The sequence below is a fragment of the Syngnathus typhle genome, linkage group LG3 (assembly GCF_033458585.1).
Source record: "Syngnathus typhle isolate RoL2023-S1 ecotype Sweden linkage group LG3, RoL_Styp_1.0, whole genome shotgun sequence".
NCBI lineage: Eukaryota > Metazoa > Chordata > Actinopteri > Syngnathiformes > Syngnathidae > Syngnathus > Syngnathus typhle.
Window position 1 is genome coordinate 17,184,292 of NC_083740.1, and position 14,347 is coordinate 17,198,638.

Sequence of the window (14,347 nt, forward strand, 5' to 3'; positions counted from 1 at the left end):
AAGAGTGTGTCTGTAGCAACGTTGATTAGCTAAGGAATGTAGTGTGGTGTGAACTAGCACTTCATTGTCGGCCCGTGACCCCCGCAGAGTTAGTCCATGTGTTCTTCTCCAGTGAGATCAATGCTTTCCTGTGGAACAATGCAACTAGACCTTTGCTAGACTTTATCTACTTAGTAAATTAACACTCAATAACAATAAGTAACTTGTCCTAAACACTAAAACAAATGTTAAGTAAATGTAAGGTAACTGGTATGCAGTTCCTTAAACAAACATTGAGTAAATATAGGATAACTTGTACGCAACTACTCCAAACTGTGTTTAACACTTAACAAAGAAAAACAGTTCTGATCAACAACAATCTATGAACCAAACCTACAGTTAACTAATAGGAATGGAGTTTTCTTCAACCAAATAAGAACATTTTGCCTATGCAAATAAGCTCTGCTCATTGTTAGTGAAGACCTCTTACAGGAACAAAAACACACAGCTAACATAAGGACAGGAAGGATACATATGGCTAACAGGGATCAAAAGACATCCCTGTCACTAAAGAGGAAGAACGTAGATAAAAGAAAAGCCATAAACTCGTAAAGACAAGGCCTACAGGTCTGGCAGGCCAAGGCTTCACTTAAATTATTCCAACATTTCCCTCCTGTTTATCACACATTTGCTAAATTTTTACATGACCAAAAACAACCACTTCTCTTGATTTTCAGTTGTCGGATCACAAGTATGCGCACAAATATTTCCACCAAAGAGGATAAATGTTGCGACATCATCATTCGGAAACACACAGATCTGGGAAAAAGTCTGTAAACTCAAGTGCAAAAACTGCATCATCATCATCGTTATCATCAACATGCTGCCGTTCAGACATTAGGCATACCCGGGCCATCTCGTCGTCCATGGGCGAGATTGCTGTGGTGATAAGACGATTAAACAGAGCACGGAGACATGGAATACAACAACATCCACACAAGGTGAGTATAGCAGTAATTGAGGACACAAGGGCTTTATACTTCCCAAAAGCAGTCATCCACTTGTTGTGCTCTTTCATCCTCGTGTTGAGGGATTGCAAGCTTGCAATCACCTTCGTCAGGCTCCCATCAGGGGCGGTGTCATTCTGGATGAAGGTGCAGCATCGTTCCCTGAACATTGCGCAGACCCTTCCTTTCCCAGACAACAACATAACAAGAGCATTGCGGTTCTGGATTGACATTAGGGAAGGTGTGGCTAGCTGTTCGTGCACTGCCTCAAGTCCCACTTGTGTCCGTTTGCCCAATTTCTGCATGTTGCAATGGATGTAATTTATCCTGTCAACGTTCTTGTTCATCGTCCACCAGCAGCAAATGGAGGACTCCCATCCCGCTTCAATTTGGTCAATTAATTCTTATTAATCAGGAACTCCTCTGGGGACTTTAATTGCATCAATTTCAGTCAGCTCATCGTCGCCTCTCAAATTTAAAGATATTATGTTTTTGTTTTCTCCAGCTTTTTCCCAGATCTTGGCATGTCGGTACATATACAATTTTGGTTGACTACATTCTCTAAAAGCAATGGTTTCTTTTCTTTTTCTTCCATTCAACGGATATTATATAGAACACTTTGTCGCACATTTCACAATCAGTAAACAAACTATCCACATTCATTTTCGAGATATTGATTCCATTCTTTAACATCAACAGCAGTTGTTGACAAACTATTATTTCTTTACATAACGTTTTTGCCACTGTTAAGGCCTTCAGTGTATATTTTGAAGCCAATTCAATCCATTTTTAGAATGCATCTATTATGACCATGTCACGGACGGAGTGTGGAATGGAGCAGGGCGACCAAGTGCAGCTTGGACCAGGGTTTATTGCAGGAACTCAAAACACAGACTCGGCAAACTGACGTGACTTAACTAACAAACTAACAACAGGACTGACCAAACAGCGACGTGAGACGAAACGGACAGGGTGGCATTCCATGACAGCAGCAACAGCATGCAATGCTCCGACAGGGACTAACACACAAATAGAACTTAAATACGCGACAGGTAACGAGAGGCAGGTGCGTGTGGTTACATTAATCAAGGGCACACAGGAAGGGAGGGGCGAGCACACAGACACATAACCAAAACTGGAGACGAGGCATGACAGAACCCCCCCCACAAGGGACGGCCCCCGACGTCCCAAAAATCCAATCCCCCACGACGGCACGCGGGGGGGCGGGGGGGGCAGAGAGCCGCACTCGGGCGACGACTAGGGGCAGAGAGCCGCACTGGGGCGGCGACTAGGGGCAGAGAGCCGCACTCGGGGGGCGGCGACTAGGGGCAGAGAGCCGCACTCGGGGGGCGGCGACTAGGGGCAGAGAGCCGCACTCGGGGGGCGGCGACTAGGGGCAGAGAACCGCACTCTGGCGGCGACTAGGGGCAGAGAACCGCACTCGGGCGGCGGCTTGGGGGGAACCGAATCGCACCGCACTCGGGCGGCGACTTGGGGGGAACCGAATCGCACCGCACTCGGGCGGCGACTTGGGGGGGAACCGAATCGCACCGCACACGGGCGGCGACTTGGGCAAACAAAACCGCAATCGGCGGACACCCGGGGAAACAGAGCCGCAATTGGCGGACACCCGGGGAAACAAAACCGCAATCGGCGGACACCCGGGGAAACAAAGCCGCAATCGGCATTCTGGGAGGCGGAGTTGTGCGCAGCAGCAGGAGTCGAGCATGTTGCCTTCCTAGATGTGGGGTCGGGTGATGATCGCAGGTTCGGGCGCTGCTGGCACAAGGACCAACGGCGGTCGTGGGTCCAGCGTCGCTGGAGCAAAGTCCGATGGCAGCCGTCGAGCCGATGGCGCCGGGAGGAACCCTGATGGCGGCTGCGGATCCGGCGTCGCTGGAGCGAAGTCTGACGGCGGCCGCGAGTCTGGCGTCGCAGATGGGCGAAGTCCGATGGCAACAGCGGAGCCGGTCGCACCGGGAGGAACTCTGATGGCGGCCGCGAAGCCCATGGCGCTGGAACCTGCTCGAACGACGGGCGTGGATTGCGCGTCGCGGACGGGAGCTGATCCTGGAAGGTCCAAGCGCTGGTCGCTGTGATGGTCGGAGCATTCTGTCACGGACGGAGTGTGGAATGGAGCAGGGCGACCAAGTGCAGCTTGGACCAGGGTTTATTGCAGGAACTCAAAACACAGACTCGGCAAACTGACGTGACTTAACTAACAAACTAACAACAGGACTGACCAAACAGCGACGTGAGACGAAACGGACAGGGTGGCATTCCATGACAGCAGCAACAGCATGCAATGCTCCGACAGGGACTAACACACAAACAGAACTTAAATACGCGACAGGTAACGAGAGGCAGGTGCGTGTGGTTACATTAATCAAGGGCACACAGGAAGGGAGGGGCGAGCACACAGACACATAACCAAAACTGGAGACGAGGCATGACAGACCAGGCATTATAACCCTGTGGATTGTGTTAAGCACATGTTAAACAAGCTCTACAATTTTTTTTTTTTTTTTTATAAACGTTTTGAATATGAATCAAATTCATATGTTGTATAAAGCTGACTGAACTGCCCTTCCATCCCCCCTGTTGAGCCAGGTGTCAACGGCACGTGACAACACCATGGCTCAATATAGCTGCTTGTATCGTTTCCTTTCCTTTCTCAACGTAACAACCCAATCCACCAATCAAATAAAAACAATAAAAAAAAATAAAAAAAATAACTGCTGGTAAAATAATATAATAGTTAACTGTTGCAGTTTCATAACTTTAACTAACTCAATCGCTCTTTTATTCTCAAATTTTAAATTTAGCCTTGAAATGTCGGTATTTCATAATTGTACATCATCTAATTCCAGAAAGCAAGTTCTTTCCATCTCTCAAATTTTGTCTAACCAAGGCTAGGCATTAAAGGAGCGTGGACCAGTTTCTGCCCATAAACAAATTGCTCGCTTTTTTATTTTTCCTTCCTATCTTAACGAAATCGGTTTTGTTTTGCGGTGCAAATCAGATAGACTACAGATAAATAAATTCTTTAGTGCACCTATGTTAGCGAATTTCATCCTTTTAACACATAACACAACACACAGACAACACAAAAACAGCAGAGACACAGCTCACAAACAATACCAACAAACAACGCTGCGCAAACGCCATTTCTCTCTTTTCCTCTCATTTTTATCTTTCCAAGTCGTTTCTGTTCTGCGGTGCAAATTGAATAGACCACAGTCTAGCAAATTTCTTTACACTAAAAGTTCAGCCAATCTTCATCATTTTAACACACATGCACAGCTCTCGCGCGCGTAGAGCAGGTCCCAGCACCAATGATTCGTCACAGGCTGGCCATTTCCTGTGGTCGATCATGAGCTGGTCCCTCCCACGCACGCGAGGACAGCACATTCTAATTTTTCATTTATCTTCTCGAAGCAAGTTACATTTATTTACCACTCGATTTGCAAATTTTAACTTCAGTGTTGTTGTCACACTTGCAACATCTACTTCCACCAAATGTTTCCTCACCCAGTTGCCGATTTCAGGGCGGAAATTAGTAAGGAGCGCATTTTTAAGATGTTGCTGATAAGCACTCTCAGCTGCATCATCAAATGGGATGCCACTGTGCACCCAGAATTCTTTTCCAAATCTTAATTGAATGGTGGTCTCATCACTTTTTATCTTTCCATTTTTTGTCTCTTGAATTTGTTCTCTTCTCTCTTGTGAAGCTTTCAACCACATTCTAGCACAATTCAACTCTCTCTCTTTCCTTTTCTTTTTCTGTCCCTTTGTCATCCTATCTACACTCTCCTCCAAAACATCAACCACTATCTTCCACACTTCAACTTTCAACTTCCCTTCTATACCATACTTTTTATTCCACTTCGGCATGTATTGCATACAATTAAGACATTTACTCGCCATGTACTTCTCATCTTCTTCAAGAGCTAGAGATTTACCGTTCTTATTTCCCATCTTAATTTGGTATTTTAGGTTTATACAATTTTTACAATTTTTGCCTTTTTTCTTTCTTTGAGGATCCTCAATGCAGGTTTAAATTGACCTTTCAACAATTTACTAGCCTGTGTTATTGCCGTGGATCAATGCTAGAACTGCTATTTAGTCAATTTGTCCTACCAGACACACTCTCAACCACACAACATCCATGCAAACAGGTTGGAAGAACGGACAAAAAAAGAATCTACGCCCTTCTTCAATTAAGAAAAAGAAGCTCTGTTCCCTTTCTTAGCCCGTTCCTTCCGCTGGGACTTGAACCCAAGCTGTTCTTTGGCCGGAAAAACGTACAAAGAAAAATCTACACTCTTCTTTGATTACCAAAAAAGAAGCTCCGTGTTTCTTAGCACGTTCCTACCACTGGGACTCTAACCCAAGCCAGATCCCTCAGCTTGGAAAAACAGACAAAGAAGAATCTACGCACTTCTTCGATGAACGAAAAAGAAGCTCTGCTTTTCTTAGCCTGTTTCTTCCCCTGGGACTTGAACCCAAGCTGTCTCCCGTGCACCTTTTACGCGTTTCACAACCACACAATTTTTTAACTTACCTGACCCCTGGTCCGTTGCACTGCCGGAACCCCGTCAATCCACCCCTGGCAGACGAAGGCTGACCTAAGATGCTGGCCCAGCGAAGAAATTCTCTTCCCAGGACTTTCTTTTCCAGGTCCCCCTAAAGGACGCTGGCTTGTCGACAATGCAGCACGTCCTCCTCCGTCAGCCAGATGGCGGGTATGAGGGTCCCGGGTTTCGGCACCAAAAATGTTAGGGTGGTGCTCACTCTAACTTATTTTGCAAGAACCACACTGGAGTCAAGTTAGTCGTTTTAGGCACCTGCAGGCGGAGAGTTCACTCGTCGCTGTGCTTACAGCGATGGTCGAATGAAGTCTGACTCAGGCCTCGTCAGGCGCTTATTTATTGAGAGAAACAGAGTGTGGTTGAAAGTGGGGGGGGGTGAACACCCAGGATAAGGTGAAGACGGTCCCCTGCTGATCAAAGCATAGCAGGGGACCTTTTACGACGTTCTGTAAACAAAGCAACTTTGATTGCTTCCTCTGCAGCTAGTCAATAAGTTGAAATGATCTTAGCACTTTGGTAAACTAATTTTGTCTAGACAGGACAACCTAGTTAAATTATTACAGGTTACATTCCAACATAATCATACGATGAAGATATTCTGCAAACCCTAACAAGGGGTTAATTTGCCTTCAGAAGTAAATACGCCTGTACGTTTAAGTGGTTATATACGTATATAACATTGGAATTAGTGATTAATGTATTAAAGTTCTCTTTTCAACCCTATCATTGTCATACTTTAGTCAATCTGACTTTCCACTGAAAAAAGGGAAGTAATCTCTTTACTTCCCCAACCCGGCCAGAGCGGGGCCATATTAAAAGTTACTTCGGCGAGAGCAGCGCTACGGGGCGCTATAGACTAACGAATCCCTGAGGCCTTAACAAAGGCATCTAAAAGCATCCGTAACGAAATACCAGCATCAAACAACTGAAGGGAGCCATCAATGGGGCGTGGTCATACCGGCGACTTGCCTCGAATTGAGTTACTCGGCTTGCGCGTCGGATGATTTAAGCGGGATTGACGTCGTATAGAAGTTGGGTTGATTCCAAGAGGATTCATTTAACTTGGGTGGTCATCTGCGGACGAGTCCCTTCGCCCCGGCTTATTGAACCCGTTACTGGGGAGCCGGAGGCACTTTATTGGAAAGTGCACGTTTGACAACACGTAAGTTCCAAACTTATTTACCGTATATGTAACTTAACTTCTTGCACACCTTATTTGATCTGAACGACAGTCTCCTCTTAAATTTCCTCTTTCAATTAGCAGAATTTCGACATATAGTAACAGGTATTCTGCTTACCTTATCATTGATGAGCTCAGGGTTGGGGAGACGTCGTACCAGCTCAACGTTGTGCGCTTATTCCTTATTCCCAAACGGTACGCCAACCGGGAGACAGCTGTCCCAGACTAACTGTCCGATGACTTGGACACAGACCACGAGTTGTCAATAACCCTTCTCACGGCAAGAAATTGTTAGGATACGGATTTTAGCTATTGATCTGACTCCAAATTGTGATCAACACTTAACACAAGAATTGCTATGTTCTAATCCACACACTGGCGCACCTAACAATTTTGCGAGTTCGTTCTGTCAAAGAGAAGACCAGTAGATCAATTAGGCCGAATTTACCAATTGTTTAATCCTGACAAAGCAAGCTAATACAGGCGCCTGGGCCTCGGGTCCTTAACACGAAAACCCGTGTGCCTTCGTGACCAGAAAAGACAAGACATTCTTCCGGGTTGCCCAGTTTTAAAGAAACATAACATGAATATTCAAGCATGCAAAATATTGTGTGGTGATTGGTCGATGGTTGATGGTCATCTCCTCCTCGTTTGGGTTTTCCCCTGCTCAGCACAGGTGTCTGGACCACAAAGACAAGTTGTTTTTCGCGTTCCCCATCGGCCTTGAGATATCCTCCCTTTCTGGACATCCTGTTCCACAATACTTTGAAGAAAACAAATTCATGTAGTCTGCACATTCCTTTCCACTTATTAAGCGACCACACTACTACTAGAAATTATATTGATATGATTATATGTCTCTAACGCAGCCTTAATCAAATGTGTTTGTAAACTGCCGAAAGTACATTTCCCTTTAATATACATATATATAAATACAACTTTATTTATATAGCACGTTCACAACGTCTTTCATTGTAATATAACTAATTTTAATAACACCTTACAGAATTTTGTTGGTGGTGGGCCTCGAGATTTCTTCAAATGAAAAGATGTGCCATGGATAACAAAAGGTTGGGAAACATTGTCCTAAATAACTGAACGTACCGCCTTAAACCGACATAATGATGGAGAGTTTGATTTTGAAGGGTTTACACAAGCTGAGGTAGAAGAAACAGAGAGGATGTTTAAACAATACATCAATGATTCCCTGCCATTACTATGCAATTGGATTAACTGTGAGGAAGACTGCCCTCCAACTATGGAAAAAAGCAAAGTAAACATCGTCGCCGTACAAAAAAAATTAAAGTTTCAGAAACTATCCATGGCCTTGAAATTGCTTTGAAATGGTAAGAGACTCAGAATGTGGACTCAAAGTGATACATCTTCAAGGGATCCTAGATTTCTTAAGGAAGCAACAGACTAAAGAAAAAAGGGAATTACAGACTATTTTAAACATGGAAATAAAGAACAAATTTCGGGATTAGTTTAAAATCATGAACGTTTGTTTTGAATGTTTTCAGCTAAAGTTACACATTTATGGACGCTCTCTGTTTCAAAGATCGAAAATTTCATTTGCATCTGATTTGTGGAAAAAATAACTTTTCTTATGTACACGCTGATAATGTTGTAGTTCTTTTTATTACTTACTTTTATTATTTTGTTTTTGTTCGGTGATTGTGGTTTTGCTGCAGTAATAAGATTTCTATTGGTTTTGTGACTCCCAACGTCTCCAGGAACCAAAAAAAAAAAAAAAGAAGGAAAGCAACCTTTTCAGCCTGGACGACCAGGCGGGGGAGTCAGCACTCCGCCGAAACGTCCGACTCCTCGCCAGACGCAGGATCGATGGACGCGGGAGCAGAAGACCCCGGTGCCGGCGGACAAGACCTCCCCGGAGCCTCACCCCTGGTCCCCTCATCCCTCCTCGGGCGCCCGCGCCGAGGACCCGGTTGGTCCGGATGACAGCGATGGAACTCCATGATGAGCGAACGGTCGAGTATCCAGCGGCTCGGAACCCAGGAGCGGTGCGCGTCGTCATAACCCTCCCAATTTGGAGGCCACGACCGCGCCGCCGCGATCGGAGCAAGGAGCGGACGGCGTAAGCCGGACCCCCATCGACGAGCTGGGGCGGCGGAACGGGCGGCGGCGGTGGAACGGGCGCCGGCGCCAACGCGCTCTCAAAGATGGGCCCCCGCACACGGGACACGTGGAACGTGGGGTGAACCTTCATGGACTCTGGAAGGAGAAGACGGACGGGCCAATCACCTTCTGAATAGGGAACGGTCCAACAAAGCGGGGGGCCCCAGCTTGCGGGATCCCGCTCGCAGCGGCAAATCCCGCGTCGAGAGCCACACACGCTGCCCCACTCTGTACTCCGGAGCCGGCGTTCGGCGCTTGTTCGCCTGGCGGCCGTAGCCTGAAACAGAGCGGAGAAGAGTGATCCGGGCCCTCGCCCAGGCACGACGACAACGGCGGACACGCTCCTGGTGGCCCGAAAAAGGGTGGCTGGTACCTGAAAACGCAGTGGAAAGGCGAAAGTCCCGTGGCTGAGCTGGGGAGGGAATTGTGAGCATACTCTACCTAGGGAAGCTGTTGCACCCACCCGCGCTGGTCCCCGGCGACCATGCATCGGAGGGACCTGCCCAGTTCCTGGTGCAGGGGCTCCGCTTGACCATTGGACTGAAGGTGAAACCCCGAGGAGAGGCTGGCCGTAGCGCAGAGGAGTCGGCAGAACTCCGCCCGGAAGGTGGAAGCGAATTGTGGACCTCGGTCTGACACGATGTCTTGTGGGAGACCGTGGTGACGAAACACCTCCTGCACCATGATGGACTCAGTCTGCTTCGCAGATGGGAGCTTAGGCAGAGGGATGAAATCTTGCTGAAACGGTCTACCACCGTGAGGACTACCGTGTTTCCTTCCGAGGGGGGGAGGCCCGTGACAAAGTCGGTGTCCGCTTGCCAGGTGGGCCACGAGAAACGCTGTGCCACCACGTACCTCGTGCGTGCAGCTCCGGGATGACAAGCCAGGCGTGAGTCGTGCGCCCATTGCAGGACGGACGACCGCAGGCCTTCAGGGACGAACAGGCGACCCTCCGGGCAGTTGCTGGGGCCGGGTTGATCGCGTGATGCGGCTTCCACTTGGCGTTCAATCTCACATGAAAGACCCGCCAGCTGAACCGAGCTCGGGAGGATAGTGGGAGGGGGACTCTGTCCCTCCTCCCCACCAGGAAACAAACGCGACAGGGCATCCGCCTTCGCGTTACGGGAACCTAGCCCTTTAATGTCCTCATGGCGCTCTTAACTACGTCCGCCTTACAACAATACACACACACACACACACACACACACACACACACACACACACACACACACACACACAGTGCCAGCAGACATGTTAGCTTTACTTGTTTTACATGTTTACCTTGAATGGGCGGTTCACACGGATGTCCAGAAGTTGGAGTTCCTTTGTTGTGCCTCCCGGAATGACGCCAAGCACAGCGTTCATTGCTTCAATTGTTTTTTCACATCGGCTGTGACGACAGCACACACACACACACACACACACACATACACACACACACACGCACACACACTCTCGGGCAGTCCATCGATTTCGAGGATGACGTTGATCCAGATGAAAAGTATGGACAGTTATTGGGGTGTTTTGTGGCGCTGCATAGCCATGTGGCTGTGCAGGCCGATGTGTGATCCACAGGTCTTGCCACATGAGGGACAGGGGTATATGGTACTGGAGGGCGTTTGCCCTGCAGCACGCTGATGCCTCTGTGCACGGCGTTGTATCATCCTCTCTGTGGCCTGCTCCTGAAAGTGAGTAATACCCTGGTGGCAGGTGGAACTCCAGGTGTGGCGAAAAGCAGCCAGGGACTCGAGTGCTGTAGGTGTAATGTCATACTTCTTCTGGAGGGTTTTGAGGTGATCCTTGGAGCTTTTTCTGCCCCCCTGCAGATCTCTGACCACCCAAAAGCTGGCCATAGAGGATCTGCCTGGGGAGGTGGTGGGGAGGCATACGGATCACATGACCTACCCAACATGTTTCTGCGCAAGCAGCAGGACAATGCTGAGTGTGTGGGTCCAGTCGAAGAGCTCAACATATAGTACCCTGTCTTCCCAAGACACACCCAGGATCCTTTGCAGGCAGCGGATGTGGAAGGCCTCTAGGGTACGAATGTGGCTCTGGTAGGGTGTCCAGGTTTCCGAGCCATATAGCAGTGTCGACAGACATACTGCCTTATACACAGCTGCTTTGATGGAGATAGTGAGACTCCTATTCTGGAAGACCCTGGAACTAAACTGTCAGGCACAGAGCAGGGAGAGGACTCAAATGCAGAGTTCGAAAGTTCAAGGAGTTTATTTCTTCTGCGGATGACCGCTCCAAAAACAAAAGGCGCCTCGCAAGGAGGGAAAAAGGGGACAACCAAAAGTGCCTCAACACGAGGAAAAAAGGGGATAAACAAAAGGGCCTCTACTCGAGGGAAAAAAGGGCTGAGAACTGCAAACAAAAGGCGCCTCACACGGAGGGAAAAACAAAGGCAAGATCGCACGGGCAAAGCTCGGGAAATAGCTGGGGCTATGGAGTCGCTGGTGGTCATGGCTCTCAAGACGCACTGGCACAAGGCGAGGGGAAGACGCAGACTAAATACACATACGGAGGGAGGAGGACACAGGTGTGGACAATCAGGGTGGACGACACAGGTGCACGTAGTTATCATCTCGGGGAGGTCAAGCGGACGGTTGTGCAGGGGAAGGGCCCATACTCTGTACAAAATAAAACAGGAAGTGAAAACACGAGGGACAGGACAAAACAAAACAATCTACAAAACCCCGACATCATGACATAAACCTGCCAAAGGCAGCGGACGCCATGCCGATGCGGACCTGAAGGTCGTCGTCGATGTTGCAGGAGGGGGACAGAATACTGCCTAGGTAGGTGAAGTGTGGGACGATGGCAAGGGGATGACCATCGAGGGTGAGGGTGGGCGCACAGGTTTGGGGGGTGGACTCTTGCACAACTATCTGTGTTTTCTTGATATTAATTTGAAGACCAATGGCGCCATACAAGGAGGCGACCACATTTAGCGCACACTGTAGGGACTGTGGTGAGTGAGCGAGGAGAGCACAGTCGTCTGCATATTGTAGATGCAGGATGTGTTGGGTGGTGGTTTTGGTGAAGGCTTGGAGGCGCCGAATATTGAATAGGTTGCCATCCAATCTGTACTTTATCTGTACCCCATCGGAGGGGTTAAGGAGTTTATGAGAGAGGAGGGTGATGGTAGAGAGGAAAATGTTGAAAATGGTTGGTGCTAGAACACACTCTTGCTTGATCCCCACATCCACACTGAAGAATGTGGATTGTTGGCCACCAATGCTCACACAGGCTTGCATCCCGTCGTGGAACTGACGCAGGAGGTTTCTGAACTTGGGTGGAACCCCAAGCTTCCCCAGCACTTCGCACAACAGTTCCCGGTTGACTGTGTCAAAGGCCTTGGACAGATCAATGAAAGCTAGGTACAGCTCTTTGCCGTGTTCTCCTGGACCTGTCTAGCAACAAAAATCATGTCAACAGTGCCTCACTCATGCCTGAAGCCGCACTGGGATTCAGGCAGGATGTTTTCACTGACATGGGATGCTAGGCGGAATAGCATAATCCGTGCTCGCACCTTCCCGGCCGCTGATATCCTTCCAATCTTGCCGAATGACTTCAGATGACCAGATGATGGTGATCAGCTGGTGTAGTCTGCAGGTGAGGAGGTATCCGCCATGCTTCAGAATTTCTGCCGGGATTCCTTCAAAGCCCAGGCTCTTGTTGTTTTTCAGGCTGGCGATGGCTTTCCGTACCTCGGCGAAGCAGGGGGGGAGGAGTCTAGATCAATGATGGGTGGCAGGCAGAGGACGTCGGCAAGTGTGTCCATGCGGGTTGGGTATGAGGTGTTTAGCAGGGTGTTGAAATGCTCAGCCCATCTGTCAAGGATCTGACCAGGGCTTGTGTTCTTTCTCTGTGGGCCATAGATAAACTTGATGGCATCGTAGAAAGCATGGGAGTTGTTAGTATCCGTGTGATGCTGTATCTCCCTGGCTTTCTTGACCCAGCAATCATTCTCCATGGCTCTGATGGTGCGCTGGGTTTCAGCCCGGATGTCGTTGTAGCTGTCTTTCAGCGAGCTGGATTGGGGTTGGAGAGGTGACCTGCAAGGGCCTTGTGTTTTTTGCCTGAAGTAGGTTGTGAATACCAGGTGCACTGTTGTCGAACCAGTCTTGGTGTCTCCGTCTGGTGTATCCTATGGATTTTACAGCCGCCTGGTGAATGGCAGTGCGGAGGGAGCTCCAGGTAGCATTGATGTTGACATCAGTTGGTGTTTCAGGGATCTTAGACAGTTGTAGAGCAATCTGTTCCCTGAGCAGGTTGACTGAGTGCGTGGACTTCAGTGCGTCACAGTTGAGCCGCCTGCAGGGTGGTGTTTTCCTGAGAGTAGGACGGAGTTCCAGGGTGAGTTTGGCTCCGATTAGACGGTGATCTGTCCAGCAGTCAGCTCCACGCATGGCTCTGGTGACTTGCACCTCCTTCCTGTCATCTTGGCGGACAATGATGTAATCCAGGAGATGCCAGTGTTTCGAACGAGGATGTTACCAGGAAGTCTTGAACTTGTTCTTCAGTTGTTCACACACACACGCACGCACGCAGGCATTCGCGTGTCATGTCCTGCTGTCTTCTTGTTTCACGTCCCGGTCAGTCACTCAAGTTATTGTTTTGTTAAGTCGTATCAGTTTGCCTTTTGAGTTCGGCAATAAACCCTGGTCCAAGCTGCACTTCCGGAAGGGTCACACCCAACACCTGCCGCTGACCATCGACGGTGCTGTGGTGGAGAGAGTGAGCAGCGCCCGGTTCATGGGGGTGCACATCAGTGAGGATCTCTCCTGTTCCACCAACACCGCATCACATATGAGGTTTCGGATGTTTGAGGTAGAAATCCCGTCTTTTCTCAGGAACATCAGAAATTGAGTTGATGTATTAAATTTCACATAATCCGACCTCCCACGAGCCTTTTAAATCGATGTGTTGTGCTAATTCCACTTTAAATTCTGAAAGCGTGTTCTCAGGGAAGATGTGCATGCTGGCATTTGAGGCTAATGTTACGTAGAATTCTCTCTGGACATCACCCATCTTGAAATTTTCACAGAATGACCGTCCTAGCGAGTTTTAAATGTCTTTAACGCTATATGCAGGAACCCAGCTGTCAAATTTGGCTGGCCAGCCAACCCAGTGGATGAGTAACTCCCGTTTGCCTGATACGGTGCGTGATTTAAGAATTTTCTGTATACGGAAAATCTTTTTTTTTTTTTTTTTTTTTTACTTTTTGTAATTCCGCTTCGTAAAAGCTGCCTTCTATAGGCACACCGTCCACGTCTGATATTTTGTAGACAGGCGGGACGCAGTGGAGACGTTGTGTTATCCTGAATATTTCGTCCGTGAAACTTTGTAGATAACCCTTTTCAAAAACGCCTCTTAGTTTGGAAAGTCGGACTGTATCGCCTGGAGCGAAGCGGAACTTGATCCCCCGGCAGAAGGGATTGTTT